Source organism: Lutra lutra, unplaced genomic scaffold (genome assembly GCF_902655055.1).
Source record: "Lutra lutra unplaced genomic scaffold, mLutLut1.2, whole genome shotgun sequence".
NCBI classification, from domain to species: domain Eukaryota; kingdom Metazoa; phylum Chordata; class Mammalia; order Carnivora; family Mustelidae; genus Lutra; species Lutra lutra.
In genome coordinates this window covers 463,706-477,072 of record NW_025923838.1, presented here as the reverse complement: position 1 = coordinate 477,072, position 13,367 = coordinate 463,706, and the positions used below count along the sequence as shown (strand labels likewise).

Below are 13,367 nucleotides of genomic sequence, written 5' to 3'. Positions count from 1 at the left end.
GTCCTCCCTGGCCTTGGACGCTTGATCTCCACAGGGTGCAGGTGGGTCTCTGGTTGCCCATGTGCTCTTCCAACCTCCGATTCTCTCCAAAACCGGAACCACATCTGTATGATCCTTTCCCTCTTGGAGGCCATCACTGTCCCTAAAACTGTCTCTGCAGGACTTTCCCTTCCTCTGTCCTTGTTCCTTTCCCTCCCTGTTCCCCTTCCTCCTCCTCCTCCTCCCCTAGTGATGCTCCATGTCCTTCCTGTTGCCAAGGTCCACCAGTCATAATGTTGTCCAAGAGGGGGCAACCAAGGAAAGAGAGGAGATATCCTGGTTCCACGGAATCAACCCCCTGATCCATCCGTGCTGGGAGCAGCTGTCCTGGGTCTTGGATTGCTGGGGAAGTGCAGGTAGAGATGGCCCACCACTTCCCCATAGCCATGTCTGCCCAGTGACTGAGAAGACCTTCCTAGGGACATGTTTCAAGCTAATACAGTGCCCTCTGTTTCCATAAGTGTTACAGAGGTTGAATGTAGATGGGAGCAGGTGCTCTCAGCAGTTCAGGGCAGCCCTGGAAAATGTCCACCAGTGTGGTCACTGAATTATAGGATTCCTGCCAGAGCTTCTGCTGATGCTGGCAGGGAATGGACAGGGCAGGGGTGTGTGTAGGGCCCTGAGCAGGCCTGAGGAAAGTTTGCAGTTTTGGAATGGCTGGGGAGTGGGGAGCTTGACCAGGACTGTGTGCTGTAGAGTTGGGTTTCTGAGAGGAGCCGTGACTCCCTGGCCCTGCTCCCAAGAAGCTCTGTGCTATGCCTAGACGACAGCTGGTGAGAGGTTGAGTGGACCTGGGACAGCAAGTGTGTGAAGCAGCTCCAGAAACCCCTTAACACAGGCTTGGAGGACTCTGGCCTGTGAGAGGGGATCTCCAGGGCAGCTGAATGGGGACGTTCTTCCCTTGGGAACACGTCCACAGGTCAGATTCGGCTGGGGTGTGAAGGCTGACAGAAGCTAAGGGACATGAGAGCCTGTGTAGTGAAACCAGAGGAAGTTTGCCTTACCTTCTCCAGCTCTGAGAGTCCCCTTGAAGGTACAGCAGCTTGGACAGATCCAGGAATGTTTGGTAGTGGATGTTATGAGGGAGCGAGTTTAACCTGTTTTCCATGTCCTGGCTCCCAATAGAACGTAGTGTCCTGGTTCTTTTGCACAGGAGAGGGTGGTTGGGGCTGCCAAGTCATGACCATGACCAGGTCTGGGCCCATGCCAAGAAAGACCCAGAATCTCTTGTGCATCATTCCTGAGAGGCCTTGAGCAAAGAGATTAAGCTTTGACATGTGGCAGCGGGAAAGGGAGGCAAGAGCAGGTTTGATGGGAAAGATCCTTAAACTAACCACACAAGGAGTCGAGTGGTGATGACAAACCCAGCCTACCCCAAAGGCCCGTGGACACAATGTCTGTTCTTTTCACTGAGAAACTATGAAATGAGCAAATCATACCTGTTGCTAAGGCATCCCTTTCCTTGGTGGGTGATTTTTTTTTTTTTTTTTTTTTTATCCACCTTCTTTCTCCAGACCGGCAGGTGCAGTCCCCTATTCCCAGGTGCCCTGTCACACTGTTCCCTTCCTCTGTGCCATTCCCTACCTGAAGAGACTTCGTCCTCACTGCTGGAGTCTTCGATGCTCTCTACATGCAAATATGTAGGAACTGAAACAGGAGCAATGTTGTTATGCGAGACAGTGCCTCACCCATTCATCCCAGTTCTGTTGAGATGTCTATGGGCCATGCAGCATCTGCCTGACCCTTTTGCTCTGCTGTCAAATGTAGATGGGGCTGGTGAAACCAGAGCCCTTTGAGGAGACAGGGATTGGAGTTTCATCCCTTCTAATAAGACCAGGATGCTGCAGCAGTCACCTCAGTGTCAGTTCTACATGCCCATGACCACTCTCCCCTCCCCATGCAACCATTGAAAACTCCAGTCATTATGGGACTCTTGACATGTGGCTAGTGGGAGTGAGGAACTAGACGTTTTCTTTTCCTTAATGATTCCCCCATCGTTCATTGAGATAATAAATGACTGTGTAAAATGGACAATAGACAGACTCTTTCCTGGTCAACTCAGCATTAGAAGCCAACCAGGAGCAAGAGACAAGCCCTACTCTCCTGCGTATTTCTCCAGCCTTAGTGGCTGGCTTGACAGGACCATTGATACGTAAGACATTCCTGGGCCCACGCACACCCACCAGGCAATGTTGTACCCTATGAGTCCTTTGTACCCTAAGAGATTAGGGTGAACCCACAGTTCCTAGAATAAATGGGGAACAGATTCAGTGCAGCACTGAACAAAGGATAATGTAATGTTCTTGAAACAGAGAAACAGCTAGAATAGACAATGGAACCATCGAGAACACAAGGACTCAAAACTTTTCTGAATATGAAGAAGTAGGTGGTGGTTCCTTAGAAGCTGAATTTCCAATAACTTGGATCACTCCCCTGAGCCAACAGGATGGTTCTGGCATTTATATAGGCTGGGGAACGTGGGAGCAAAATAGAAATGCCCAAATGCACTCATATTGGCATCACGATGCTTGACAAGAGGACACCTATAAAAAGCATCCTCTTCTAAAACAGTGAACAGAATGAAAAGGCAGCCCACAGATTGGAGACACCATTTGCAATCCTTATTTCAGAAAAGGTGTGTTCACTGACAAAACAGAAAAACAACAAACAAAACAAAAACAAAGAAAGAAGAACGGGATATCACCAAATGAAAGAATTGAGAAAAAGACTTGAATAGACTGTGCTGCAAAGGGAACAAATGCCTGGCCAAACAGACATATGAAAAGATGCTCAACATAAGGCATCATGAGGGCAATGTGAATCCAAAGGACACTGAGCTGTGGCATTGTCTGCTAGGATAGCGAGGACCCAAACCAGAAATTCAAGCCAAAACCCATTTCGGAAGGATGCAGAAAATTTGAGACTCTGTATGCAATTAGTGGAATGCAGAATGGTGCAACTAACTGGAAACAGCCTCTTGAGTGTCCTCAGAGAGCAGCGAAAGGTACTCCCATGGATCCTGCAGATGTGAGTAAGGAAAAGAGATGGCAGAAAATCAGATTCTGTTCAAAAACGTGTTTCTCACGAGAGAAAGTCTTGTTTGCTGCCAAAGAACCCTAAAACCCTGATTTCGCTGTTTCTATTCCCAGGCCCTGAACTCCCTTGACTTGTCTATTGGCCCAAACCTTCTGAATAAAACAAGGCCCTCTTGCAAGGACAGATGGCGAGCGAAATGTGTGGTGATTGTCCTGTCACACCTGTTGAGGTTTGAGGTACTCTTTTGCCACCTTGCAATGCACAGAGCACCCTTCGTTCCTGCAGGGAGGGGGCCCAGGTCCCCCCAGTGATGTTCGGTCCCTGAAGACAACCTCATTCCCCCTTTGATAGGACACCTTTTGGGCCCACCTCTGAGAGCCCCAGCTAGGACCAGTGGTGGGTGTGTAATTTCCCCTGGGAGAAGGCTAGTTGCATTCTTAGACACAGTATCTGCAGGGAAATGGTAGAGCTCCACGGAGAAACATGGAGTGAGTTGGCTCCATCTGTTCCTGGCCACTGCTCCTTTGTCAGGTCCTCCCTGAACGGGATGTTGCACAAAGCTGCCCTGGAAGCCACCTACAGAAGGGAGGAATGTGCCCCAGCATTCAGTGCTTCCGATGAGGTTGGGAAGACGCATCATGGGGCCTCTGATGCAGAGACGTGTGTGAGTGTAGTGTCAAGAGGGAGGAACTGTGACCATTCATGCCTGAGACCTACCTTGATGGAAGAGAACCAAGAACACTGATTCAGTAACAGGGATTGGAAAAGACACACTTGTGTCTTTGGGGCACAGTCTAGCCCTTCCTAGTTAGCGAGGGGATTTGTTTTCTAAGAGAATTTATGTGAATTGCAAGGAAACAACACCTATTTCAATTGTAGGTGACGAAGAGTTTTCACATGAATTGACATCCATGACATGATGTAGATGGGAAACTTCTCTGAGAACGTGGACAACATTAATCGCCATGTTGAGGGGACCAGACACGTTTGAGAACATACCATTCACCCACCTGACAGACACACCAACCCTGAGAACCACAGCGCATGGATTCCCATGTAAACACACCTCCTGCCCAGCACGCAATCCTAGAGCATTGAAGAACAGCACGGTAGCTTCCGGGGGCAGGGTCTTGAGGCCTCTGGTCTTGGTCCAGAACATGACACTTAGTCTCATTGCAACAGGATCTGGATTCCGGGTGGTTCTCAAGATGGAGCCTGCAAGGAAGCCCCACCTTGCCCATTTTCCAGGTTGCTCCAAACCAATGAGTGACTCTAGAGCACAGCATACTTACCATTCTCCCTTTCCAGCAGGACCACCTGCGATTTCAGAAAAGAAAACATGATGAACATCAAGTCATGTCTCGTCCTGTGTGCACATCTCTTTTTTTCTCTTGGTGATGGGCAGGATCATGGGCAGTGATATGGAATCCACCTAGAGGTTGCATGCCCTGGGTCCATTGGGTGGCCAGGCGGTGTCAGTAGCATCCGTGAAAAAGCTCACTACCCTGTGGACATTAACTGAACCTGCTGTTTCCTGCAGGGTATTTGGAATGTGGTCTCCATGGCTAACAGACGCTGCCTCAATAATCTCCCCACTACGGATTTTGTACGTGCTGAGATGTTTTGATCTGATTTCAAGAATAAGAGAAACAATGGTTACTGTACCTCACATGAAGAAAGGCTAACTTACCACCTTGGTGAAAAATGGGGACTCTCCCTCTGTGCTGTCCACGTCAAGGCCATCACATGGGCTTGCCAGGGGATCTAGGTTGATACACATGGAGAGTGTCGGGACCCCAGCAGGGCTCTTTGGGAATCGCTCAGGAAACTTTACTTGGCCTGTACGTGCAGGCAAGTGTGTGGAGGTGGGGAGCTAATCAGTCTGGACTGAGCTGCAGTTGGCCCTTCCTGGGTGGAGGATGAAAGGTCCTGGAGTGGAGCAGAAACATGAACAGAAACTCTGCCTCCTGTTGGAGCTACAGGGCCTGGAGTAGCTGTAGTAGTCCATCACCAAGGCCCACCTACTCCCTGCCCCCAAACCTGCACCACCTAAGAGCAGTGGAGTAGTTTCCGGGGACAGGGCCATGAGGCCATGGGTCTTACCCCAGAAAATCCATTTCTGTTATTCCGACCCTTATTCTCAGTCCCACAGGACCTGGAATCAGGATGGTTCTCATCATGGAGAATGCGAGGAAACCCCACCATTCCCCTTTTCCAGGTTGTTGCAAAGAAGTGAGTGACTCTAGAGTCTAGAACACTTACTGCCATCCCCTTCCAGCAGGGACACCTGTGATTTCAGAAAGGAAAACAGTAGGAACATCAAATCAGGCTTTTTCCTGTTTGCATGGCTCTTTTGTTCCCTGGGGTTGGGAGAAAACCAGATGGGGAAGTGTGCTAGAGGCCTGTGAGCCCCAAAGTATGAAGAGAGCAAAATGAGTCCTGCCCAAATGCGCCCATTCTTCCTACAGGTCCCACGTTCCAGGTCCCACTGGACAAAATAGGTGGTAAGGAGGAATAGCTGCTACCTGTACCAAAGCTCCCTGCCCTCCAGATGGTAGGTGATCCTGCTGTGGTTGTCCCCGGCCCACTGCACTGTCTTTGGGATTAGGTAGCATTTGGTAACAGATGCTCACTCAAACTTCTCCCTACTGTGTCAATTGTACATGCTGAGATTGTTGTATGTGACCTTGATTACAAAAGCCAGAAGACTTTTTTGTCTCCCACAAAGAATGGTTAACGTACCACCCTGGTGAAAAATGGGGCGTCTTCCTCTGTCATTCCTGTGGAACGTTCACCGGCCTGTCCATCCAGCAAAGCTAGGGAGAGATGCACAAATGGTCAGTCCACTGGTGGGGCTCGGCAGGAAGAACTCAGGGATTTTAGCTTGGGGTGCACATGCATGGGAGTGTATGGAGACCTTGGGTTACATGGGTATGGACTGAGCAAGCTACTGCTGCATCAACAGAGGTCAGGGCAAGGAGCAGTAATGGATAGAGAAACATTGACTCTGAACTTTAGCTACAGGGAAGTGAAAGAGTGTGACCTCTTCAACCCAAAAAAGGGTAAACACTAATATACACACTCAGCTGTACTGACAGACAAGTTCGTCCAACCAGTGACTGTGTCATGGTCATTGTTAAGACTGTTTCTTTGCTGCTCCTAACTATCTCTCACCTCTCTTGGAGATTGTATTTCTTCAGAAGAACACTGTGTGGCAGGGTTTAATTCAATGCAAGCACAAGTACCCTAGAGGTTTACATTTGTTCCTGAGTCGTGCATGGTCAGGAAAACCAAAGACACAGGATTTCTACATACTGACATCTGTGCATTCCAACAGAGTCCCCATCCACAGAGTGCTGATTCTTCCCAGTCTTCCTTTTCTGTGGCATGTGGGTGTGTCCTTCGAGTCAGCAGGACCCATATTCGCAGGACCCACCCCCCCATCCAGAACCAGCAAGTTCATGAGAGAGCTGAGGCCAGGCGAGAGAAGGGCACTCTCTAATGTAGAACTCTCCATGTAGCAGATTGTCAGGAAGTTTGATCGGGCCCCAAGATAATGATGAAGCTTTCCTGGCAGTTGCCATTTGCCAGTGAGCCTTCCCTCTGTGCATTCAAGATGTGAGTCTTTTTGTAAGGCTGGTAATGATGTTTTGGTAGACTAAAGTAGCTTCTGATTCTTTTGTGTTTTGACCATGTCTGAGAAATGTCCCCAGCTAGGACAGATGTCGGCCCCTTCCTTTCTCCCCATCTCTGTCTGCGGGAAGGGAATCCTAAGCAACCCTTCAGGTAGAACTGTGGTTAGCATGGAATGTGGTGTCCTAGAGGGGTGTGCACAGCGGGGATGAAGGAAGTTTGGCTTTGAAACTTTGACCTGTGCACTGAATCTCATTAAGTGGGAGATGTCTTCTGATGAAAGACTCCCAGTCAACACACCCACGTGCCCAGTTCTGTCACATCGATCCTTACAAGAACAAGCCCCAACCCTCAGACGCACCAGGCTCACCACCTGAATGACCTAGTGATTTGCAGGGACTGTAGTACAGGGTCTGGTTTTCTATAGAACATGCTGTTTGTTCAGTTCACCCCAGCCTCTGTTCCCAGAAGGAACTCAGAATTGGGGAAACTCTCCAGACCAAAGGAGGAGAGAAAGCCCTATCTTGTTCTTTAGCTAGATCTATCCCGCTAAAGTGAGTGATGGGAACACACGTATCTGGTTTCTGCTCTAGCAGTTGGAGAAAGGGAAACCCAGTGAGGATCCCAGCACCCTGTGCACACCATATGCACACATCTCTATGCCCTGGGTGTCATAAGCAAGCTAGATGGGATGCAGTCATTACATTTAAGATCCAGCGACAGAGTAAATGAGCTCCAGAGAAGGCTCTGGCTTGGAATGTCAAATGTCCCAAGTCCATTTTCTTCAGCAACTCATTACAAAGCCATTTTCCATAGACAGAATGACCTCCTGGAAAATGCTCATGACCATCCATTGCGAAGGAATGGTGGTGATGTTTTCTCAGTGCCTGTCTGAATACGGTGTCCGTCAATGGTATAAACTCACTGCAGGCTCTCAGCACCAAGGAAATTGTCTCTCCCCTCTGGCATGTACATGCTCAGATGTTCATGGAAAGAGAATTCAAACACTGTTTGTCCGTCAGAAGCACAAAATGATTTTACCGAGGTGACCGAGAGTCTCAGACATTGAAGCTTCTGCCTTTGGCTCAGGACATGATCATAGGTTCCTGGGATGGATCTCCACATTGGGCACCCTGCTCAAAAGGGGAGCCTGCTTCCTCCTCGCCCTCTACTACTCCCCCTGCTTGCACTCTCATGTGCTCTCTGTCTCTCTCTCTCCTTCTCTTTCTGTCTTCAAATAAATAAAATGTTGAGGAAAAATGAGTTTACCTGAGGGAGAGTTGGAGTTTCTTCCTCTACCCTCAAAATGGGTAGCTCTTCCATCAGGCCCTCGGGGGGAGCTAGGAGGATACAGAGCCACTGTGAGGACACTGGTGCGGCTACTCATGAAGCAGGCAGGGAGTTTTTTTGCATGAGGACAGGAGGCGAGTGTGTGCATGTGGGTGCATAGCAGGTACTGGCCACACTGCTGCCGGGCCTTCTCCTTGGTGCAGAGACGAAGGGACGGGAGAGGAGCAGGGAGGAAACACGAAGAGTGTTTTTGTCTTTCTTGCTAAAGTGAGCCCGATCAAAGCCAAATAGTCCAATACATGTGAACCCTAACCTGGCTTCTGTGTGAAGACCAAGTCCCATAGCCTCTCCTGATTGACGTGCCACTAAGGTGTCCCATGCTTCTTCTTTGGAAATTAGTTCTGGGCACAAGATCCCAATATGCTGTGACTATATGCATCACATCTTTGTAAGATTTTGCACGGCATAAAAAGCAGTCTCGCTTGCCGGGCTGAATTCAACCCTCAAAAAAGAAGCCTAGTAGTTTGCTTCACTCATCATTTGTCTTCCGAAAATCCCATGTACAATGCTTGAGAGCACTGACATCATAGCTTACGTTAACTGCTGGCACCGTTGATGAGTTTGATAGATTCCTTCCACTATTCTTGAGCTTTCCCGCATGTGTATGGGTGTTTCCCGTGAAGACAGTGGCTGACTGAACCCTCCCAGGTGTTCTGACCAGTGGGAAGTTCCTTACACAGAGCCTTGGAGTCTGTGCTGACACGCTGCAGGCCAGCTTTGCAGGAGATTTGCCCCAGGGGTATTGGTCCAAAGCTTCCAACCAAGCTTGAACTTGATTTCCTATTTGCCAGTGGTGTGTGAGTGTGTGCTTAAAGAATTTGAACCTTCCTGGGGCTTACGGAAATCTTATCAAGTACAATAATTCCCTCCCAGATGCTTTTCTGCCATTGGTCATGTGTACACACTGAGACTGGCTATAACTGATGTTGCCCTGTTCTGTCCTCCACGGGTCCACACCCTTTCCAGCAATGTGGGCTTGAGCACGAGGATGTGGCTTTTCCCTGTGCACTTGACTCCAGGGCCCAGGCTGTAATCTTTAACATGGGCTTCTATCCTTGCCCTGGTTTCTGTGACCTTGGAAGTGACTGTGTCATGTTGGGTCCTGTCAGGGACCATCATAAAATCTAGGTTTTTGGCTGTGTGCACAGATGCTGTTGGCCCTTTGCTAGCTAGCACCTATGGTACATCATGAACACCTGGCTGCGGGACTAACACAGGTGCATAGGCCAGAGCAACTTTCAGATTGAAACCTGAGCTCAAATCTTGGCTTTCCAAGTAGGAGGTCAAGGGTTTTGATCATTCATCTCCACACCATGCCCGTCTCAGGAAAGTCCTTCCCTCAGGAAAGGGAAACGTCCTCCAGGCATAGCTGTAGTAAGCAAAAGAAGGAGTATGTAAAGTGTTCCAGGGTGATGAGAGTGTATTGGAAGTGTGACACATTGATTGTGATGGAAGTGTGAGAAATATCTCCTGAGAAAGGCACACATTCATGTTCACAAGCATAACGAATGAACAAACATGCACACAGCACACATAGACATGCACCCACGCCCCCATGCACACAGGGCCTTCATGCCACATGCACACAAATCACCCCTGCCCTATGTTCGAGTTTGTCCAGGCCCTGTTCAACGTGGTCACCGTGCCTCACTGGACAGTCTCAGTCAGTATCCCTCAACCCCCATTGCTTGTTGGAACCCAGAATCAGGGGGCAGGCTGCTTTTTCATCTAGATTTCCTCCCAGAGCACGATGTTGTTAAATACATACAGCTGTCACTCCTCCCAGCATCTACCTATGATTGGGAAAAAGGAAACAGTGAGGATCCCAACATCCTGTCCGCTGTTGGGCCAGCTCTTTGGTTTGGGGACGACTTCAGGCAGTTAATTGGATGAGGTCCCATGGTTGAGTCCATGTCCCCCACCCGAGTTGAAGAGGACAGTTGGAATGATGCTGGAGCTGTTCATGGCAGATCTCCGAAGTCCATTCTGATCAACAGACAGAACGTTCTTTTTCAAGGAGAAACCTTTTCTGCTGAAGAAGGTGTTTGATCCCATCGAGTTTGTAACTGAGAATGTCCTGTGTCATCACCCTTTTTGGATCCACTGTGCATAAGATGTTGGACCCAGCATTCCTCCACGAGGGGAGACTGCTGCCCCCTTCCCTGGGAGTGCCAGTTTTCATCAAACTTCATTGATGGAAAAAATCAAGGAAGCACCATTACTGTCTCTGAGAAAGAGAGGTGAGCTTACCTTAAAAAGAGTTGGGGCGCCTTCCTCTGTCCAGCCCCTGGGAAGGCCCTTGGACTCGCCCTCCACAGGGTCTAGGAGAACAGAAAGGAGCTGGCAGGACATTGGCTTCACTACTCATGAATGACTGGGGGAGTTAAGTCTGCTGGATGTGGATGGGGGGCCAGAGTGAATGGATGTGAAGAGGGACCAAGCAAGGCCTGACCTGCTGCTGGGCCCACATCCTTGGTGTACATAGAAACAAAGAGGAGGGGAGCAGGATGGAAAAGGGAAACAGGGCCTTGCCTTTCAAACAGAGGGGATGTCATCAGTGGGAACTTATCAGCGTCCGTCTAGGAAACACTCAAGGCACACTGGGTTTCAGGGCGCAGTCCCCTGAGCCCTCCTGCCCACTGTGAAGCCAAGCCAGCTTGTCACTACTTCACCTGGTCATAGAGCCTGTTCAGCTGTCTTCCCTGCACCTCTGCTGTGACCCTACCACTCCTCTATTGCCTTGGAGTAGTGAGTTTTTTGGTGATCGAATCTAAGTACTGTGGATGGTTGTATTCATTAGTACGTGTACGTTCAGTGACACTGCTCACATCCCTGATGCTTTGTAGACAGTGCTGCCATCTATGGGGAAAACATTGCCATCCTATTTCATGGAACCTTTGTACCTGTGACGACATGACTGTCCCTCCCCCTTTCCTCCCTGCACCATCCCTTCCACTTTCTGGGTCTACGAAAGCCCCTACTCTAGTGTCCTCAAAGCCTGGGATCGTGTAATGTACCTCTTTCCTTGTGTGCTTGCTTTCAAATGGTGTGTTACGTTTCCAGGGTCCATCTATTTCCTAAAATATTGGAAACCTTTGTTTCTTCTTATGCCTGAATTGCACACCATGATGTGTATGGATGCCATTTAATGTGTCCTTTCCTCCCATGTTTGATTTGGGGGCTGTGCCTGTCTGTGGCTATTGGGAACCCAGCTGTGTGAGACATTAGTGCACAGATTTCTGTCTGTTTCCAGAATGAGAAGACGTCACTGAATGCATTGGCCCAATTTTTAGAATGGTAAACAGGGAATGCACTGGGTACTTGAGTTCCCCAAATGTGGTGAGGTCGTTTTGTTCCTTTGAAGGTACGTAGCACACCCATGTAAGATGTGGCTAATGGGCAGAAGTGGAGGGGGTGATCGTGAAACCTCCTGTCGTATTCTGTTCCATTTTTCTTTCAGCATTACTGGTGGAAAACATATTCTCTTCCTTCCTACACATCTAAGAACCATGTTTCCTGGAGAGACCTATAGGGACCTGTGTGTTCCAGAAAGACCTAAGATCCATTCCTTCAGCTAGTAGACACTTTTTTCCTGTGTCCCTTGGATCCAATTTGAATGAGAATTTTGTCGTGACTTGTGGACTTAATGGGGACAGACGGCATAGAGGGAAATGGCTACCAGTGAAATCAGAGGAAAATGTGTCTCAGCGTTTTAAAATCTTTGGTTATGTCTGTGCTACTGAACGAAAGAATGCATCTCCAATCAACGTAATGAGTCAATCTCCAAGGTACCTTCCTCGGTGTCCCCAGTGGTGTAGACCTGATCATGGAGGGAGAACCAGACTTTCTTCTTGGGTAGTCGTGCAGGGGCTGGTGTGGTTATCGGAGGCTGCACATCCTCAGGGGGAAGCTCCACACAGATTGCTGGGAGACGCATAGAAATAGAGAGCAGTGTCGGCATCTTGTTGTCAGAAGCCCATAGGGGGATTCAACATTTTTTATTTCTAGTCAAGCCGTCTCATGTCCCTACTCACTAGCTGCCCAGCAGGCATTCCTCCCTCCAGGTGGGACTTAGGAAGAAGTCGCTCTGGGCTGTGCTCTGAATTCTGCCCTGCCCTCACCCACAGGTTCTGTGGGCAATGGCTTATATTCAGCAGAGATATGACAGAAACGCAACAGAGTGCCGTGAGCATGCATGATGGCCTGGGTTCACATCCCATTGATCAGCCACACCTACCTGAGAGTGTTCCCAAGAACCCTCTGTGCCCCCATTTCCCTGCCTTCCAGCCTAGATGTTAGGGTGCCACCATTGTGTCCCAAGTGATTGAGTCCAAGGAGCGCGTGGGATCTAGAGAGGGACGGGATGCTTCCCAGTCACTTGGCAGGTGTTGAGGAATGGACTTGGCTAGACAGCAGGCTGTGGGTGAATCCAGACATGGGACTTGGGATGGCTCCACTGCATGGGAGGATGGAAGCCCCCTCTTTATCCTTCCCATGACAACGATGCTTGACAGCCAACAGAGAATCTGTGTCCCTTTCTCCTGTCCTCCCCACAGAAGCACCGATGGGAGTGGCAACAGGGTGGAAGCCCCATTGGACAGTTGATGGCACTGAAATGTAGGATGGTGAAGGGACTGTCCCGAGTTGCCACCCTGATGAGGGATGGATCTGGGACAGGAATGTCATCATTTCCCTGTGGATGGAGATCCCCGAGCCCCTGACACCCACACAGGACCCCTGAGAAAACGTCCTGAAACCCTGAACCAAGAGCTCCCCTCACAATCTCAAAACCTCCTGTGCCAGTGTTTCTGTAGGGAAGAGCGAGTGCTACGAGGCCAGACTCAGTCCTCACTCACTTCTGTGTTTGTGGCCCTGGCATAAAATATGTGGTGGTTTCTTCCAAATGGAGCCCAAGTGAAGGACCAGTAATGTGTAGCATTGGCCACGTTCGCTCACCTCTCTGCAAGGTCAGCACAGTCACCCATGGCCATCCTGAAGGCCAGTTGAACCCCACGGCTTCTGGGGTTCTGCTTGGCTCCCAAGCTGATTCAAACTCCCAATGGTCACATAGGACCCCACTGAGAATTTGCTTGCCTTCCACTCCCAACAGTCACACATTGACCCTGCTGAGAACTCACTTGTCTTGAGCTGGCCAATCCGGAGGAGCAGTTCATGGTATGAGCGAACATGGAGGTGGTCATGTGGGCTGGGGATGGTTGGTTTCAGGAAGGAGATGTAAGATGCTGAATGGCCTACTCTTGATGTGAGGACTGTTCTGAGGAGCCTGGATGGAAGTGAGGCTACCCTGG

At 49.5% G+C, this 13,367-nt stretch overlaps 1 long non-coding RNA gene across 1 annotated transcript; it reads right to left on the bottom strand.

Annotated features, from left to right (window-relative positions):
• Window positions 1-4,811: 4,811 nt before the first annotated feature.
• LOC125092669 (uncharacterized) lies at window positions 4,812-5,908 on the bottom strand. The gene is made up of 3 exons (XR_007125034.1): window positions 5,818-5,908; window positions 5,338-5,362; window positions 4,812-4,839 (listed from the first exon to the last, which is right to left on the bottom strand). It is a non-coding gene; the product is annotated as an uncharacterized LOC125092669 (long non-coding RNA).
• Between the last annotated feature and the right edge of the window lie 7,459 nt (window positions 5,909-13,367).